This window comes from Chelonia mydas, chromosome 9 (genome assembly GCF_015237465.2).
Source record: "Chelonia mydas isolate rCheMyd1 chromosome 9, rCheMyd1.pri.v2, whole genome shotgun sequence".
In the NCBI taxonomy this organism is placed as follows: Eukaryota; Metazoa; Chordata; order Testudines; family Cheloniidae; genus Chelonia; species Chelonia mydas.
The window spans coordinates 3,107,968-3,124,166 of record NC_057855.1 but is presented as its reverse complement, the minus strand read 5'-3'; the positions used below and the strand labels follow the sequence as shown (position 1 = coordinate 3,124,166).

Here is a 16,199-nt window from a genome sequence, read left to right as displayed (position 1 = left end):
GTGTGTGTGTGTGGGAGGAAGAACCTTATCTTTAGGTGCTCTTTGAAGTTTTGCTCTACTGTATTTGAAGGTGGGGGGGGGGAGGGAAGGGGGAACACCCTGGCATCCCTTACATAAGAAATAAATGGACAGTGAATTTGCTATATAAAAGTGGGATCTCAACCAGCCTTGGTTGAAAATGCTGGCGAGAACTGTGGGTGAGATAAGCTTCTTTAGCCTAGTAGAGGGTAACTTGTTAGTTAAGTTTAGTCTCTACAAAGCATGTTCTGATTTTGTTTTGTATGTAGCCATTTCTTTCCCATAGTCTTACTCACCATCACTTGCGTCTGCAGCCCTTGACAATACACATACTCTCGCTTTCACTGGAAGTGTATCTAAGGGCTGCGGTGCTAAGCAAAGTGCTGGCCCTGAGTGCATGTGACGAGCTGGCATGTCCTGTGCCTTTGGGAACAGCCAGCCTGGTCATTCTGCGAGTGCTCAGTGGAGAGCGGACTGGACACTGCAGGACCACTCCGAGGACTCGGGAGTTGGTAACGCTGCCTGTGTGGAGAATAAGGGCCCGTGGAGGCCTGGCCAGGCTTGTGCTGCCAGAGGCTGGTGGCTTCAGGGAGTTGGTCCCCACCAAGCACAAGCAAGACGGCTTCACGGTAAGGGCAGTGAGGGGGAAGTCCCTCCCAGCCCTGGTCACCCTGGGAGTGTCCTCGTGTGCGCATAAGGGAAATTTCCAAAGGTCCAAATCAGAGGGGTTGGGGATCTGACTCCCGTTAACTGTCAAAGGGCTTTGGGTGCTGAATGGCCATTTGTGTGTTTGAAACTTTTCCTCTCTCTTCGGAGATGGAAGAGTCAAAGGGCTTTCACCTTTTAATGAACAATCAGCAGGAGAAGCTTGAGGCTACTGCTCTTGACCTGAAGGTGAAATGCTCTCCTGGAAGCCTGTCGCTTCTCTTTCGTTTTATTTATCGATTGGTGTAATAACCCATCCGAGAACAAGGTAGGAAGAGTGTGAATTTATAACTGCGTCACCTGGACTTAATACTCCAACTTCCCTTATCAGTCTCTCCCTTACGTACACTCTGAGCTTCCTCAAAATCTCCCCTAAAACTTTCCATGCTTTGGGTGAATCATTTTTTTAAAAAGGTCCCAAATGATTTAGCTCGACCCTGGTTTATACTGATTCCCAATCTCCCATTCAAAACCACGACTGGTGAGGCCACAGTGATGTAAGCATGCTAAATTTGGCCTTTGACCTTCCATTTCTATCAGCCTTTCTGACATGATGCTGTAATGACAGTGTCACTCAGAGCAAAATTTATGAAAAATGCCCTGCAGATGCTGGGGGGTGGGAAATGCAGCCTTAGATGCTGGGGGGTGGGAAATGCAGCCTTCCCCATTTTGACCTTCTGAGGGAAAAGTCACGCACAGCTCCGCCAGTCAGTCACGCAAGCTATTTGATTTGCATCTTCCAGTCACACCAAGTGAGAGCTGCCGGCTGAATTGGAATGCTATTCAGAGCAGACTGTATTTGTGGTGGAGGCATTGCATCTGTATAAAGGAGTGTAACCTTGTGCGAATGTCACGGAGCCAAAAGGAGCTGTTGCATCTGCTGTCGGGGAATCAGACCTCTGGGCCTGACTGCTGCTCATAGGAAACACAGGAAATCTCCAGGCTGGATCAGTCCTGTGCTACATGCAGCCCAATATCCTGGCTCTCATGGTGGTCAGTACCAGATGTTTAGGAGGAAAGTGTAAAACCCTGCAGTAGGGAGATATGGGATAATTTGCCTGCCGTGAGTGTTGGTTTTAAACCTGAAGCCGGTTGTTTTTATTTCTTCCAGAACTCTTTGTCGGCCTTAACTATTATAACTCTGGGTGGCCTTGTTATCCATAGGAATGTCCAATCCCTCCTTGAACCTTACTAAAGTCTTGGACTCATCAGCCTCTTGTGGCATCTGTCACCACCTGGTCTAATCTTTCTTCTCTCCATGCCCAGTGAATGCATGGCTGCAACCAGCTCTGCACTTGGCTGTTCTCGTAAACTCCGATTCCCTTCCTTCCGAGTCCAAGAGCAGAATGCAACAGGGGCTACTGGAAAGAGAGAGATGGTGAGAATCATAGAATCATAGAATATCAGGGTTGAAAGGGACCTCAGGAGGTCATCTAGTCCAACCAACTGCTCAAAGCAGGACCAATCCCCAACTAAATCATCCCAGCCAGGGCTTTGTCAAGCCTGACCTTAAAAACTTCAAAGGAAGGAGATTCCACCACCTCCCTAGGTAACACATTCCACTTTGCTTAAGAGCCTTTGGTGAGGGACCTTGTCAAAGGCTTTCTGAAAATCTAAGTACACTATATCCACTGGATCCCCCTTGTCCACATGCTTGTTGACCCCCTCAAAGAATTCTAGTAGATTGGTGAGGCATGATTTCCCTTTACAAAAACCATGTTGGCTCTTCCCCATCGAATTATGTTCATCTATGTGTCTGACAATTTTGTTCTTTACTATAGTGTCAACCAGTTTCCCCGGTACTGAAGTCAGGCTTACCGGCCTGTAATTGCCGGGATCACCTCTGGAGCCCTTTTTAAAAATTGGCATCGCATTGGCTATTCTCCAGTCATTTGGTAAATTGCTGATTTAAATGATCGGTTACAGACTACAATTAGTAGTTCTGCAGTTTCACATTTGAGTTCCTTCAGAACTCTTGGGTGAAGACCATCTGGTCCTGGTGACTTATTACTGTTTAGTTTATCAGTTTGTTCCAAAATCTCCTCTAATGACACCTCAATCAGGGGCAGTTCCTCAGATTTGTCACCTAAAAAGAATGGCTCACATTTGGGAATCTCCCTCACATCCTCAGCCATGAAGACCGATGCAAAGAATTCATGTAGTTTCTCTGCAATGACCTTATCGTCCTTGAGTGCTCCTTTAGCAACTCGATCATCCACTTTTTTAAGGATGCCTTTTTGCTCTCACTGCTTCTTTCACTTTGTTGTTTAGCCACGGTGGCACTTTTTTGGTGCTGTTATGTTTTTTAATGTGGGGTATACATTTAAGTTGAGCCTCTATTATGGTGTCTTTAAAAAGTTTCCATGCAGCTTGCAGGGATTTCACTTTTGGTGCTGTACCTTTTCATTTCTGTTGAATTAACTTCCTCATTTTTGTGTAGTCCCCCCTTCTGAAATTAAATGCTACAGTGTTGGGCTGGTGTGCTGTTTTCCCTGCCCTGGGGATGTTAAATTTAGTTATATTATGGTCACTATTACCAAGCGGTCCAGCTATATTCACCTCTTGGACCTGATCCTGTGCTCCATTTAGGATTAAGGTGCCTGTGCTGTCCTTCTGGGGCTCGCTTTGTTCCCCTCTGGAAAAATTTTGTCATCTGCAACTGTGTTCAGCAAAACTGATGACTGCTTAGCCCAGAGTTCAGGAGGTAGATGAGGTTGTCTCAGGGAATTGCTAACCCGTTTTTCTGCCTGCCATTTCTATTAGCAAAAGACATGTGGATACTTATTTAATAGCAAATTCAGGGCTGGACTGAGATCTGTGGGGAATAAAGTTTCTTCCTTCCCCAAAAAGCAGGTAGAGTCTAGGAAGACACAGTGCGATCTCCCCATTCTGCCTCACCAGAGCCCACTTCTGGAGTGACCACCTGTAAAGATTTAGAAAGTCCTTTGTTCTTCAAGACTTCTTCAATCCTTGGTTAAAAAGGCAGCTGTTTGTCTAAGCAACGGGCCATCCCATTGCCACAGCCAACTGTTTAGCTTGGAGAGGAGATGCTGTCATGCGTGTACTGGGCATGGAGAGAAGAAAGTCATTTACTTATGAGAACGCTCAACCAACGTACCCCATAGTCATCTGACATTTGATAGGGGGTGAGGCAAAAGTAATAGCCTAGTCAGTGGGGGCTTAGTTATTGCCCCCAGATGGCAGACAAGACATCTTAAGGGTTTTTTACTCCCAGTGGGCATGGTAACCTTCAGACACCTGACTCATTCTCTACCTTATACTGGTGAGATTTACACCAGATTTACATTGTGAAATTTGACCAACAATAGAGCACCGATCCACGAGGCCCCGGCCTCGTTGTTTACAAGCCTCTTTGTCACTCACTGAACACCACCCAACTTCTGCAATGAATGAGGCTGAGGGCTTGGCGATCATTGGGATTGAACCAAGGACATCCCAAGCTGAAAGCAGCAGTCTCTACAGCGTGAGCTAAATAACCAAGCTTTGCTGCTGTTGTCTGTCACAGCCTTGTATCCTCTGTGGCTCAGGCACACAGGGGGAGGTGTCAGACGCTGACCAGTGGGTTGCATAATCATGTCATTACAAAACGGTGTTGTAGTGCAGAGCTTAAGGGCAATGCCTTTCGAACTGGTCAAAGGAAATCCTTCAAAGACCACGTGGAATTAGGGCTTGTACACACTAGCGCTTACTTGGTATAACTTAAGTCACTCAGGGGTGTGGAAAAGCCCGAGTGACGTAAGTTACACCGACCTAAGCGCCAGTGTGGACAGCCCTATGTTGGCAGGAGACGCTCTCCTACCGCCGCTCAGGGAGGTGGAGTGATTTTGCCGATGGGAGAGCTCTCTCCTTTCGGCATAGAGCATCTACCAGCTACATCAGTACAGCTGCTCTGCTGTAGCAATTCTAGTGTAGACTAGAATTTAGACAGGGTTCCAGAGCGGTGTAGCTAGATTTGGTCAAAACTTTCTATTAAAAAACATTTTTGATGAAAAATTACCTTTATTTTAAACTAACATTTAAATTTATTTAGAAATGTCCCCGTTTTTCAATGAAAACGGCCCAAATTGAAGAATTTTTGGGAAAAAAACAACCAAACTTACGTTTTAATTTTGTAATGGAAAATGCCTACCATCTTGTGACCAGTTCTAATTCTCTCTATCTGTAATGGGGGTTGATATCTCTTTCTGGTAGTAAATAGGGCCTCTGTGGTACCAATAATAATCGGTCTCTAGTATGCACTATTTGCTCCACATAATTTCCTTCTCACCGCTGCTCTGACATACATCAGCAGACATGCACATTTGAACAGTTGGCCAATGGCCATACAAATGTTATTGCAAAATGTTTCCAGGGCTTTCTAATTGGCTGCCTGTTTTTATTGCTTAAATCTCCATAGGTAGTCTTTGCTGGATAGTTCATTAGTTTAGAAAAAACAAACCAATATTACTGTGTCATTAATTGTATTAATGGAGGAAAACACTTTTGTGGGGAGGAGAGTAGTTCATGCAGCATGGCTTGTATGCCCTCCGATCTTACGGTACCGTGTTCCCAGCCCTGGCTCAGTGGTTGAACACTCTGTGGCTGTATCTCATAGCTGTGCGTTCTGGGAGGACTGTGTGGTGGGATGCACACCATTTCTCCTCTAGCTCATTAGATTGAGTCCAGCCCAGGCTCAGAATGACAAAAGTTGCTTGCTGATGGGTATGTTCAATATCCGTAGGGAATTAGTTGCTTGTTTCAACACAGCACCCAGAGAATAATTGTCTGCATCATATAAATTGCTATCCTAACTGGTACCCTGTTGCAGTCTTGAGCTCAGCATGGAAACCAAACTTTCCTTTCCCCCCATAGAGATGGTCCCACCGGGGCAAAAGAAAGGCACAGCAATGAGGGTTGGGTTTGGGAGAAGTGGTGATGCTCACAGCACTTCCCCCTGTGTTGTGCCTTTCCTATGAATAAATCAAGGACCTCAGTCTCCAGGATTGTCATTTAACAATTGCACCATAAAGTTATTTTAAGTATTTAACTGCAGAGCTACAGTGCCAATAAAATCTGAGTCATGCACCAAGCAAACTGCAAAACCTTTCCAGCTCCAGGTCAATGGCTAGGACTCAGAACGGGAGAAATGGTAGCTCCAAAGTACTCATTTGTCCACTGAAAATTAATGAGCAGATCAGTGCTCAGACTGGAAGACTTTTACAAGTAAACCAGGATGTGCACGTGAGCTGAACTTCAGAGGGGGTTGCAGACCCAGCAGTGCATCCAGATTCAGACTTATAAACAGCCACTGAATCTTACCATGCCATAGCTCTGAGGAATGTGGTTCCCACCTGCCTGGATTTAATCCACTTGCGACACAAAGATCCCCTGGCAAAGGGTCCCCTGTTCTCTGCAAACAGCTCTCACCTCAGACCTGACAAACTCACTACAACAAGCACAGGGTAACCCAAAAGATTATCGACAGAAAGCTCATAACTTGTCAAAACTCGTAATCATTGCAAGATGTATGCTTGAGTGGCAGTGGCAGGAACGCTACCACCCGGCTACCACACGAAAGACTCCCTCTTGCAAGAGGTAGGGGGTAACAACAGTCCCGGGTGCACCGAGACCCGTCAGGCCGTTTTCCTGAACTCATATGCACAGTGGAGGTCAGCTGCGGCACCCAGGCAAAAAGTATCTTTGGTTTAAGTGGAAGAGAACTGAAGGCGGTGGTGAAACACTGGAATGCGTTACCTAGGGAGGTGGTGGAATCCCCTTCCTTAGAAGTTTTTAAGGTCAGGCTTGACAAAGCCCTGGCTGGGATGATTTAGTTGGGATTAGTCCTGCTCTGGGCAGGGGGTTGGACTAGATGGCCTCCAGAGGTCCCTTCCAACTCTGTTATTCTATGATTCTATGAAGGCAGAGAGTTTCCTGTGAAGGGTCCTCGACTCAATGTCGCGTTGATCCATCAGAGCCTGGATTTATTGAACGTCTCAGTGTGCTGGGAATAGATGATCATCTTTTACTTGGAGTGATGGTGAGCTTGACCCTGCTACCACGAAGTCCTTATTCTGGAAAAACATCTCGTTGAAGCAAAGTAGAGCTTGGACTTTAGGGTTTGGGAAAATGTTGGGAATATTTTTAGATATAATTAACGTAACACATCAGAACCAGTCTGTGCCTTTGAAAACGGGCAAAGGCAGTAATCTCCTGTATAAAAAAAGTAACGTTGACCTTGAATTCTATGATTGCTTTATGAAGGATAGAGCATTGAGGAGAGGGTGAGAAGAGTATCTTAATTTTATTTGTATTAATATTCTTTGGATTGCTATCAACAAATAAAAAGGCATGCCTATGATTGTCTACTCTAATATCTAGTAGCTCGTCTCCAGCAGTGGCCCATACTGGATATTTCAAAGCATGGTTCCCTTTGCTCCTACTGTCATCACAATCACTATACCATGCCCTTTTTTGCAAAAGCTATGCCATGGAAGAGAGATTTATTCCAGACTCCAGCCATGAAGCATTAGGATTAATTTGATGGCCATCATAGAATCGTAGGACTGGAATGGATCTGAAGAGGTCATCTAGTCCAGTCCCCTACACTCATGGAAGGACTAAATATTACCTAGACCATCTCTGACAGGTGTTTCCATCCTGACTGGTGTAGCTGCAGACACTATTCTTTAGGATATTTCTTGTAATACAAGGGATGAGTAATGCTGTTTTGGGCTTTCTGCTGAAAGTGAAGGCATTAAGATATGAGTCCTTTGCAACAAATCACCTTTTCTCCTGACAAAGAGGAGGCTGGTGATCACTATCTGATCATTGCAGAGCGAGTGCGAAATGCACAAGAAAGAGGGGGCTATTCCTCCATGCGCGCATGCATCAGCCTCATTAATATCAGCGAGAGATTCATGCATTAATAATCTCAATGATACACACACAATGCCAAAGTGAAAAGGATGTTCTGTACCAAGAAACATCAGTGACGATAGTTATTGCCACAAAGGGTATATCCTTGTTAGCCTTGATGGTAATTAATGTTCCTAGGTCAGGCTTTCAAAGGAAGTCAGCAGAGCAGATGGGATGCATCAACAGGAGCTGCGTTTTGGAAAGTTGGCTTCCGGAGAATCACTAGAAGCAAATCCCCTTTGGGTCTAATTCTGTCCTGATGGACTCAGAGGATGAATCATAGAATCATAGAATATCAGGGTTGGAAGGGACCTCAGGAGGTCATCTAGTCCAACCCCCTGCTCAAAGCAGGACCAATCCCCAATTAAATCATCCCAGCCAGGGCTCTGTCAAGCCGGACCTTAAAAACTTCTAAGGCAGGAGATTCTACCACCTCCCCAGGTAACGCATTCCAGCGTTTCACCACCCTCCTAGTGAAAAAGTTTTTCCTAATATCCAACCTAAACCTCCCCCACTGCAACTTGAGACCATTACTCCTTGTCCTGTCCTCTTCTACCACTGAGAATAGTCTAGAACCATCCTCTTTGGAACCACCTCTCAGGCAGTTGAAAGCAGCTATCAAATCCCCCCTCATTCTTCTCTTCTGCAGACTAAACAATCCCAGTTCCCTCAGCCTCTCCTCATAAGTCATGTGTTCCAGACCCCTAATCATTTTTGTTGCCCTTCGCTGGACTCTCTCCAATTTATCCACATCCTTCTTGTAGTGCGAGGCCCAAAACTGGACACGGTACTCCAGATGAGGCCTCACCAATGTCGAATAGAGGGGAACGGTCACATCCCTCGATCTGCTGGCTATGCCCCTACTTATACATCCCCAAATGCCATTGGCCTTCTTGGCAACAAGGGCACACTGTTGACTCATATCCAGCTTCTCGTCCACTGTCACCCCTAGGTCCTTTTCCGCAGAACTGCTGCCTAGCCATTCGGTCCCTAGTCTGTAGCGGTGCATTGGGTTCTTCCGTCCTAAGTGCAGGACCCTGCACTTATCCTTGTTGAACCTCATCAGATTTCTTTTGGCCCAATCCTCCAATTTGTCTAGGTCCCTCTGTATCCTATCCCTGCCCTCCACCGTATCTACCACTCCTCCTAGTTTAGTATCATCCGCAAATTTGCTGAGAGTGCAATCCACACCATCCTCCAGATCATTTATGAAGATATTGAACAAAACTGGCCCCAGGACCGACCCTTGGGGCACTCCGCTAGATACCGGCTGCCAACTAGACATGGAGCCATTGATCACTACCCGTTGAGCCCGACAATCTAGCCAACTTTCTACCCACCTTATAGTGCATTCATCCAGCCCATACTTCTTTAACTTGCTGACAAGGATACTGTGGGAGACCGTGACAAAAGCTTTGCTAAAGTCAAGAAACAATACATCCACTGCTTTCCCTTCATCCACCGAACCAGTAATCTCATCATAGAAGGCGATTAGATTAGTCAGGCATGACCTTCCCTTGGTGAATCCATGCTGACTGTTCCTGATCACTTTCCTCTCGTGTAAGTGCTTCAGGATTGATTCCTTGAGGACCTGCTCCATGATTTTTCCGGGGACTGAGGTGAGGCTGACTGGCCTGTAGTTCCCAGGATCCTCCTTCTTCCCTTTTTTAAAGATTGGCACAACATTATGGTATGAGACTTACCTGCAAGTTGTTGCTCTAGACTGTATAGACAGGCCTGGGAGGGTGGTTTCTGGTTGGACGGGGCCAGTGGAAACAGTGCTGATGGGTATCTGGACAACGAAGAACAGAAATGGTCCAAGTGTTACTACTCACAGCGTAATGGGTTTGTGGCTTGGTAAATACAGGCAACACAGCTAGCAGCTAAACCACAAGTGGACAGGATTGGGTATTGAATCAGCTCCAAAATCAAAAGTCTTTAGCACTAAAGCTAAAAGAGCTTCTCTCAGGAGTGTGACAATCGACTCCAGGATTTGCCTTGGGAGCACTCAGAACGTATCATCTCCTAGGATCACCGACCTGGAATGGACACTTACTGGTGCTAGGGCACCATGAGCACCATTGTTTCCTGCAAAAAACCCACTGCTCACTTCTACCCCCTTTAAATGAGTGGCTGTCGCTTCCTTCCTGCTGGCACTGCCGTGGGTGGCTGGTGCAGGTGTCAGTCTGAGTGGCAGCACCTGAAACCACTGCCAAAGTGCAAAGAATTAGGGGAACTTGTGGAGTAGGAGATCTCACAAAGCTGTTGACCTATTGCCTGGGGCTGCAAAGCTACACTGACTTTGGGAACCATTTTCTACCTCCCTCTAGAATGTAAACTCACTTTTATTCCAAGAGAAAGACGTTCATTATTAAACAAAACCAAAGCTGTTTGTCTACCCAACGGAGCCGTGTACTGTACATCAGGGAAAGGGAAATAGGCTTCCCTGAGCAGGGCACCCAATCTCAGGCATGTATTTGTGTGTGTGGCACTTATTTGTTTGTCAGCATTTCCCTCTCTCTGCTCCCTTCATCACGGTGTGTCTGGATTTCTGTGTCATTCTCTCTGCTTTCTGTTCCATTTCATCCTTGTATTTGTATTCCTCTTTTTGTCTTTTCCCAGTCGAGCCACTCTACGCAGTGAGTGCATTTGGAGGAGCTTTTCACTTCAGGAGTGAAATTCACAGCTAAATCTGTGGTGTCCTATAGGGCGTGTACGGTTTAGTATCCCCCAGGGTGGCAGCAGCTGACTCCTGGCTCATCTTCGTTACGGGATGCCAGGGGGATCAGTGATCAAGTGGTTAAAACGGGACTAAGGCATCAAGGGACCTGAGTTCTAACACTGACTTACGGTCTGCTGCTGGATAAGTCACTTCCCTCCTCTTTGCCTCAGTTTCCTTATCTTTAAAACAGGGCGAATACTTGTGAGGGGTATTGTAGCACTGAATTAATTAAAGCTTGAGTTCCTTGGATGGAAGGAGCTGTATACTGCAAATATGCAGCATTACCCCTACAACGGAGTCAAGCAGCATTCACCTGCTGGCGTGAAGATGTTGAGCATAAGCATTAAAATAATGTCTCTGTATAGCACTCAGCCCTCCAGCCTCAATATAACTGGCCTACAGTAGCCTTGCAAAAACACTAGTGGCCCCAAACTCCATTGTCAGGGACAGTGGTTTGGACCATTACTGTACTACAGACCATCAGCGGACTTTTTTATAAGGCTATATAGATTGTGTCATTTATTGACATCTTTGTACAGCAGAACGTTTTTTCTTGCAAGTTGTCTGAAAAGTTATCCCTGATGTTATTACTATTCACTTAGAATTGCCTCACATAGAATTGCCCGCTATTGATTGTTTCCCCTAAATCACTCAATAGAAAGTTCATCCATCAATCAAATGGTCCGATTTCAATAGCTAAGGATTGGGAGGAAAGGGTCATTTGTTAATCCAGCCCATTTTCACATTCTTGCTTTTTCTGAGTCTCCTCAGTAACCAAGATCCTGTTAAAATGTTTGACATTCCCTCTCCCCCCCACACACACACACTTCCCAGGCCTATTCCCTCCCGATCTATTCTACACTGCTGCATGTAAAGATCTCCGTGGGCCATTACTGTAAATAAAAGAATAAATGGACACAAATCAGATGTCAAGAATTATAACATTCATAAACCAGTCGGAGAACACTTCAATCTCTCTGGTCACGCAATCACAGACATGAAGGTCGCTATCTTACAACAAAAAAACTTCAAATCCAGACTCCAGCGAGAAACTGCTGAATTGGAATTCATTTGCAAATTGGGTACTATTAATTTAGGCTTAAATAGAGACTGGGAGTGGCTAAGTCTTTATGCAAGGTAGCCTATTTCCCCTTGTTTTTTCCTACCCCCCCCCCCCCCAGACGTTCTGGTTAAACTTGGATTTATGCTGGAAATGGCCCACCTTGATTATCATACACATTGTAAGGAGAGTGGTCAGTTTGGATGAGCTATTGCCAGCAGGAGAGTGAGTTTGTGTGGGTCGGGGGGGGTGGTGAGAAAACCTGGATTTGTGCTGGAAATGGCCCGCCTCGATTATCATGCACATTGTAGGGAGAGTGGTCACTTTGGATAAGCTATTACCAGCAGGAGAGTGAGTTTGTGTGTGTGTGGTTTTTTTTGGGGGGGGGGGGGGTGAGAAAACCTGGATTTGTGCTGGAAATGGCCCACCTTGATTTTCATACACATTGTGAAGAGAGTGGTCACTTTGGATGGGCTATTACCAGCAGGAGAGTGAGTTTGTGTGGGGGGGGGCGGAGGGTGAGAAAACCTGGATTTGTGCTGGAAATGGCCCAACTTGATGATCACTTTAGATAAGCTATTACCAGCAGGAGAGTGGGGTGGGAGGAGGTATTGTTTCATGGTCTCTGTGTGTATATAATGTCTTCTGCAGTTTCCACAGTATGCATCCGATGAAGTGAGCTGTAGCTCACGAAAGCTCATGCTCAAATAAATTGGTTAGTCTCTAAGGTGCCACAAGTACTCCTTTTCTTTTTGTAAATCCAAAGTTACTCTTCTGTAGAATCACCCTTGAGGAGCACAGCTGTAAGAGCAGCCCTCCAGTATGGTGAAGTGCATGGCATAAAAAACCTAGAGATACAGACAGGCCTGGATCCACAAAGGCTCTTAAGTGCACAACCTCCAGACTTAGGCACTTACATCTTGTTTTTAGACACCACTGGGATCCACAAAACCCTCGCTCAGCTGCTGCCCCCAAGGCAACAAAACTCACTCAGCGCCGACATTTCCACTGCAAACGTTCCTGAGGTGTGGACGCTTCTGCCTGTGGGCATTGGCACTGCTGCCTCACTCCAGGCGAGGCACGGACCCTGGGAAGGTGAGTGGAAGAACATCTCTCTCGCCTGCAGGGCTCGATCCGGTCGGCATATTCGGAGACCCCCTCACGCCACACAAAACATCCGGCGGGGGAGGACCTGGCTTATAACCTTTATCCCAGTAATTCGGGTACTCCTCCGGGATGTAGGAGACCAGAGGTTCAAGTGCCCACTCTGCCTGCTGAAGAGAAGGGATTTGAACAGGCTCTGCCCCCTCTCCAGTGAGTGCTCCAGATCGGAAGAAGAGCTCTATGTAAGCTCCAAAGCTTGTCTCTCTCACCAACAGACGTTGGTCCAATAGAAGACGGTCCCTCCTCCACTTTGTCTCTCATATCCTGGGACGGACAGGGCTAGAAAAACACTGCACTAGCCTACAGAGCCATTCACGCTCTTTCTCAGGACGAATCAATACTCAGTTAAAGTGGAACAACTCGACTGTGGGAGCCCTGCCTCAGAATTTCCTGTCGTTCAGTGGTTACTGCATTCTCCTGAGAGGTAGCGGGTCCCGAGTCAAATCCTTTCTCTTCAGGAGGCAGAGGGGAGGTCTTGAACTGGGGGGAATATCTCAGCTCCCAGGTGAGGCCCCTAAACCACTAGGCTAACCCACTCCTCCCAGGTCTTTTGTGTGGAGCTAGAAGGCCTCTGAACACGCCTGCTGTCTTGGGCCCCAGACATGAGGTAGGCAGCAGCTTGCCTGATTTGGTTCCTGCATCGTGAGCAGAGCCAGGTGCCGCCTGCAACCAGGACTTTGGCACCGAACTCCCAGAGAGGGGCGGGGCGCTTTGGACACACCATCTCATCGGCATCGCCCGTCGGCTAGCTTTGGTGGCTCCCCGCTGTAGCCTTTTATTTTGTTTTAAGAGAAGATAGCAACGTGGTATTATACCACCGTGGGTCGGATCTACAGCGGCGACAGCTTCAAGCTTAACAGAGAGAAAGTCCCCTCTGCTCCTTGCTTCAGACTGAGAGTCACTAGGAACATGTGTCCTAACAGGTTGGTTAGTCATAACATCCCACAAGAAATGAACAATAAACTCAAATCAGTGACTACACCCTCTAGCATGTTGTGGATCGCAGTCTGAGGTGCCTGTATCTCCTTTCCTGTTGTACAGGGAGCCTAGGTGGCTTTGTGGCTAGCAGCGTGTTCCTGTGGTGTTTCTAGGAGCCTAAAAGTTAGGGCTCATGATGCTGAGGGTTGCAACATCAAAGTCCTTTCTTGGCTCGGGGCCACAGAAATCAGGGTTTTATTAGGAGTCTTGGTTCAGGGAAACAGGTCTGTGAGATCCCTGTACGTCTAAGTGTTCCCTGGCTTGTGGCTGTTTGGGACAAATTGTGAGAAGGAAGGAGAGTTGGGTTTTCCCTAGCTAGCTTTTAAAATAAAAATTTACAAACCCAAGAGTGAAATCTCTTCTAGAAATTGATGTAGAGGGTACAGCTGATTAGGCTTAATTGTAGTGCCTGTGATAACCTGCACAGCATGATTGCTGTCGCCCTGCGATTGGCCAGGGGCTGGGCGGGGGCTAGCTGCACAAGGTTATATAGCAAACCCTGGGGCTGGGGCAGGTAAGTGGTGGTTCAGCGTCATGGGGGGGAGGCTGTCTGAGAAGAAGGCAATGTCTGTGAGGGTTCAGACGTGCTGAAAGCACACTTTGCAGTTTTGTAGGTAGGGGTGAGAAATGGAGCAAATGCAGCTCCTGCCATGAAGGGGATGTGCGCTGGGTTTTGGTGTGAGGGGCAACAGTGAGGCCTCTGTGGAAATTAACAAACTCCAGGCTGTCTAATTCCAAATTCCTGTGGCTTTTTCTTTTAATTTCCTGCACCCTCTTTTCTAGAAATCCTTTTAAGTCTATAGGGGAGCCATCTGATGTAAAATAGTATTTAAAGACATGAACTGAAAAAACCCAGCAACCTCTCAGTTGGATTTCCTTATCAAATGCTTCTCCTTAGTTGCTGCCTTCTCTCTACTAAAGATGAACAGAATAGTTAGTCATGACATTCAAAGCTGCAGCCAAACCAGCTTCCACACAGCTCCCTTCTGTGCAGCTCTCAAAGCTACTCTGAAAAAAGTAATTTTTGCGATAGTTCTGCCTTGGATTAATTACAGATAAGTGCAGACTAGAACAATGGTTGAAACAATGTATCCTTTTTAGTCAGCTCCCAGTCACTCCTCCAGCCAAAAGAAACACGGTGGAGACAGGCAGGCATTCAAGCTTTGTGTAAATTCTTGTGCTCTTGGAGATATTTACTCTTGGAAGCAGGGAACCTATTTTACTCTATGATAAAGTGCTGTTTAAATATATGGCAGTATGTAAAATATTACTAAGAATCTTTTAATTACAAGACTAAATTATAGTGCAACACATTTATTAGGATTTAAATACATCTTTTTTAAAGAGCATCTCTTTGATGGTCTACGGACCCTTTTCCAGTGTGTAAAAACACAGTGAAAAGAGAGGCAAAATAATAGCACATTTCTAATCAGGTAAAGATTAATGCAGTGGACAATGAGTAAAGAGGCTAGGATTCAATTCCTGGCTCTGCCACAGACTGCTAGTGTGCCCTGGGGCAAGTCATTTAATCTTTCTGTACCTCAGTTTCCCATCTGAAAAATGGGGATAATCATGCTTCCTTTGTCTGTATTGTCTATTTAGATTATAAGCCCTTTGTAATAGGGACTGTCTCTTACTGTATGAATGCACAGCACCTAGCACAATGGGTGCTCTCTCTCAGCTGGGAACTCAAGGTACCAGTGGCATATTGATAGCACACAAGCCTCAGGCAGCATGCGTAGCAGAAATTGGATACTTCAACCCCTATAGACCCACCAATCAAACACAAAATCTATCTACTGTGTTATTTATCAAACTGAGCAATTAAATGTGGACAGGGTAATTGCAGGTCTGGTCAGTAGAAATTTGAAAAGGCTTCCTGTAAAACTGCAGAGGGTTCAGTTAATTCATTGTAGGGGAGGACACCGCCCTAATTTGTGGCATAATAAAACATTAAATATTTACTCACATGGATACTAGCCCTCCTAGACTCACTATGCTGGGCCACAAGAGATTGTTGTTCCTGCTGTCCTAAGTGAATGATCACCTTGCCAGGCTGACAGATCATTTTCATTTTCTTCCCTGGTACGTGAGCATTGACTTCTCTTTCAATAGAGCAGAAAAAGGATTAGCAATTAACTAGAGAAGCAGATAGCTTAGAGGTCAAAGCTTGAGGTTTGAAACCACTGCACTCCTTGGACCCACAGATTGTAAACATGACAGGACTAACTTAATGTTTTATCTTTCTGAATTACAGCCCTTGCGTCCCACGGGGGTTTAGGCCCAGGATCACCCAAGGTCCTGTCTGTTCTCTGTGGACATTAACAAACTCATGGCACTTTTCCTAAGAGTGGGGGTTTGCTCCAAAGCTAAAATGTCTTTCCCGCTGCTATTGTGCTGTCTGTTGGCTGTCATCCTCCACCCCAGCAATGGATGCATTACACCAGGGTAGTACACATGATTATTTCCTATGAGCTAGTTTGGGATTTTTTCAGTTGCTGTCTGTAAAATTATTATAATGAGAAAAAGTGTGGAAAAGCATGAGCTTCTTCTCTCCCTCTGCACCCATTAGATGAATAAAGGAATCCAAACCATTCAGCCGGAGCCAGTATTTCACCTAGAACAGCATGTCGCTGA

General features: G+C 46.0%; 1 long non-coding RNA gene across 1 annotated transcript; it reads right to left on the bottom strand.

The window, feature by feature from the left end:
• Window positions 1-676: 676 nt before the first annotated feature.
• On the bottom strand, window positions 677-15,669 carry LOC122461816. Its single transcript, XR_006284015.1, has 3 exons — window positions 15,532-15,669; window positions 9,342-9,430; window positions 677-2,084 (listed from the first exon to the last, which is right to left on the bottom strand). It is a non-coding gene; the product is annotated as an uncharacterized LOC122461816 (long non-coding RNA).
• Between the last annotated feature and the right edge of the window lie 530 nt (window positions 15,670-16,199).